This window comes from Chiloscyllium punctatum, chromosome 36 (assembly GCF_047496795.1).
Source record: "Chiloscyllium punctatum isolate Juve2018m chromosome 36, sChiPun1.3, whole genome shotgun sequence".
NCBI classification, from domain to species: domain Eukaryota; kingdom Metazoa; phylum Chordata; class Chondrichthyes; order Orectolobiformes; family Hemiscylliidae; genus Chiloscyllium; species Chiloscyllium punctatum.
Genome location: NC_092774.1, coordinates 1,949,032 through 1,953,218, shown reverse-complemented (window position 1 = coordinate 1,953,218; position 4,187 = coordinate 1,949,032).

Here is a 4,187-nt window from a genome sequence, read left to right as displayed (position 1 = left end):
GTCAGTGCTGTTTAAATAGGGGAGTGAAGTGAGTGAAGGTTCACCAACTTCCCCAGCAGCTCCACCCACTGAACCAGAAACAGAGCTTCCTGTCCACGCCTCCAGCAGAGATTTCACTTCTCTCCAACAGGCAACAGATCCACAGCAATAATCAGGTGAAAGATCCTGTCACACATTGTCCTGGTTCATTATTTCAAAATTAAAGAGCTTGTGAAGAACAAACAAACTGAGAGACACCAGTCAGTGCACAGATATCCCTCAGAGAGAGAGGGGGTGGGGGGGACTGAGGGACACCAGTCAATGTACAGATATCCCTCTGAGAGAGAGAGGGGGGACTGAGAGACACCAGTCAGTGTACAGATATCTCCCTGAGAGAGAGGGGCAGCAAAGAAAAGTGGCCGAGCAGAGGCTGATAACTAAGTTCGGTACCCATAAGGGAGGGCCTCAATCGGGACCTTGGGTTCATGTCATATTACAGGTGATCACCATTACACTACACACACACACACACACACACACACACACACACACACACAGATATTCCGACACACACACACTCTCACATACACACAGAGACAGGTACACACAGACGCGCATACAGACCTACACACACACTCACACATGCACCCCCTCACAGACTTAAGACACTCTGCACTCACTACACACACACACACATTCTCACACTCACACACTTTCTCACACTCACAATCCCCACCCCAGACAGACACACACACACACACACACACAGACAAAGACCCACATGCACACATATTTTTTGTGGGGTGAATTTGTACTTGCAGAGTTACATTGTACTTTGCTCAAAAACTGCATACATTCATGTAGAACTCTGAGCTCAAAAACTGCTTGAATTTATGTGAAACTCCGTTATCTCACTTGTTAGATTAGAATCAATTTAAACATCATGGCATAGACAGAGGACACGGGGGCCAACACCTTCAACATGTTGTCTAGCTACCACCATTGTTAACAGCTAACCTGAGAATGCAACTTTTAAAAAAAGGTTTTGTGATTTACACATGAAAGAAGTGAAACTATCACTGTATTCTAACAGATGAAAGACTTAACAAACAATCAATTTTTTCAATGTATAATTTCAGTTCCATCACACTGTAAATTTTTGCTATAAATTCGGTGTTACGATCGAGCCCTCCACAATCACCTGATGAAGGAGCGCCGCTCCGAAAGGTAGTGTGCTTCCAATTAAACCTGTTGGACTATAACCTGGTATTGTGTGATTTTAACTTGAGATAGAGAGGGGCGACTGAGAGACACCAGTCAGTGTACAGATATCTCCCTGAGAGAGAGAGGGGACTGAGAGACACCAGTCAGTGACCAGATATCTCCCTGAGAGACACCAGTCAGTGTAGAAATATCTCCCTGAGAGAGAGGGGGGACTGAGAGACACCAGTCAGTGTACAGATATCTCCCTGAGAGAGAGAGGGGACTGAGAGACACCAGTCAGTGACCAGATATCTCCCTGAGAGACACCAGTCAGTGTAGAAATATCTCCCTGAGAGAGAGGGGGGACTGAGAGACACCAGTCAGTGACCAGATATCTCCCTGAGAGACACCAGTCAGTGTAGAAATATCTCCCTGAGAGAGAGGGGGGACTGAGAGACACCAGTCAGTGTACAGATATCTCCCTGAGAGAGAGAGGGGACTGAGAGACACCAGTCAGTGACCAGATATCTCCCTGAGAGACACCAGTCAGTGTAGAAATATCTCCCTGAGAGAGAGGGGGGACTGAGAGACACCAGTCAGTGTACAGATATCTCCCTGAGAGAAAGAGGGGGGACTGAGAGACACCAGTCAGTGGACAGATATATCCCTGAGAGAGAGAGGGGACTGAGAGACACCAATCAGTGTACAGATATCTCCCTGAGAGAGAGGGAGGGGGAACTGAGGGACAATAGTCAGCTGTAGATATTTCCCTGAGAGAGAGGAGGGGGTGGGGTGACTAAGAGACACCAGTCAGTGTACAGGTATCTCCCTGAGAGAGAGAGGGGACTGAGAGACACCAGTCAGTGACCAGATATCTCCCTGAGAGACACCAGTCAGTGTAGAAATATCTCCCTGAGAGAGAGGGGGGACTGAGAGACACCAGTCAGTGTACAGATATCTCCCTGAGAGAGAGAGGGGACTGAGAGACACCAGTCAGTGACCAGATATCTCCCTGAGAGACACCAGTCAGTGTAGAAATATCTCCCTGAGAGAGAGGGGGGACTGAGAGACACCAGTCAGTGTACAGATATCTCCCTGAGAGAAAGAGGGGGGACTGAGAGACACCAGTCAGTGGACAGATATATCCCTGAGAGAGAGAGGGGACTGAGAGACACCAATCAGTGTACAGATATCTCCCTGAGAGAGAGGGAGGGGGAACTGAGGGACAATAGTCAGCTGCAGATATTTCCCTGAGAGAGAGGAGGGGGTGGGGTGACTAAGAGACACCAGTCAGTGTACAGGTATCTCCCTGAGAGAGAGAGGGGACTGAGAGGCACCAGTTAGTACACAGATATCTCCGTGAAAGAGAAGGGACTGAGAGACACAAGTCAGTGTACTGGTATCTTCCTGAGAGAGAGAGGACTGAGAGATGCCAGTTCGTGTACAGACAACTCCCTTATGAAGCTTGGCACCATCCAGGACAAAGCAGCTGGGTTGTTCGGCACCTATCCACCACCATTAATATTCAACACATCCACAATGGCAGCAGTGTGTACCATTCACAAGATCAACTGTATCACTTCACCAAGGCTCATTCGACAGCCCCTTCTCAACCCTTGACCCCTACCACATGGATGGACAGGGGCAGCTTCTGTATGGGATCACCATCACCTACAAGTTCCCCCGGTAACTCACTCACCATCCTGAGTTGGAATGACATCACTGTTCCTGCATCATCACTGAGTTAAAATGCTGCAAGTCTCTCCCTAATAGTTTCGACTGCAGCAGTTCAAAAAGACAGATCACCCCACTTTCTCAAGGGCATTTTTGCTTATGAACAATAGTCCAGCTGATGATGCCCACATTCCATGACCAAGCAGTAAAATACAGAGCAATAATCACAAATTGTCTTTCCTGGGATCGAGACAATAGTGTGTTACATTTCTGGGCAATAGGAAAGACCCCTCAGCCCATGCCATTAAAATAATCCCTTTTTGATTTCTGTCAGTTTGTGAGAGGCAGCACTGACTGACTCTGTATCCTCACCACCTTGTTACCCTCTCCAATAACACTGTACTGATATCACTAACAGCACTGAGTGTCTGTATATCACCCTCACCAGTAACACTGTCTGAACTATTAGGGCTGACCTTGTATGAGTGAATCACTCTGTCAATATCTCTGTCTTGTCCTTTCTATGTATTTACTAATGTATATATACATCCATGAATGAATTCACAACATGTGAACTTGTTTATTTCTATCTCAATCAATATATACAATATATGTGTCTTTACTTCGGCTTAATCATGATGGTGAACATTCACAATTTCAGCTTCACAGTTGAATGGCCAATCCTTGTTTATGATTTGCAGAGCTGAGCAGTGGATGAGGCCAGAGCGATCATCTACTTTTTACTGACCACCCCCTCCCCCATACCCCACAACCCCATCCCCAACCCCAACACCTATCCAGCACAGGTCAGTGGGTTGCTCACAGAACTGGCCCACTGCTGCACTCGAGTTAAACAACGGAAATGGCTTTTTAGACGGAGCCCTTATCAACAAGGAGCAGTGTTACACACACCCAAAAGTAACCTCACCCTATCAGCAATGATTGATGGAAACCACACTCTAAATGTTTCACTGACTGTGTCAGATCCACATGCAGCAAATTGTTTCTGAGCTGTGAACGTTGTCCAGCCTTGAATGTCCCCCTCCTGTGTTTTCCCTCCTGTTTTCTCCTTCACTGTTTATCCCTCAGACCTCACTCAGTAAGACCCTGTTGTGGAACCTCACCCAGGGCTCACCAAGGCCACACTGACCTTGACTGACTCAGTCACTGATGGGATTGAAGGAGTTGTTCAGTCACTGATGGGATTGAAGGAGTGTGGGGGAGTTCAGTCACTGATGGGATTGAAGGAGTGTGGGGGAGTTGTTCAGTCACTGATGGGATTGAAGGAGTGTGAGGGAGTTGTTCAGTCACTGATGGGATTGAAGGAGTGT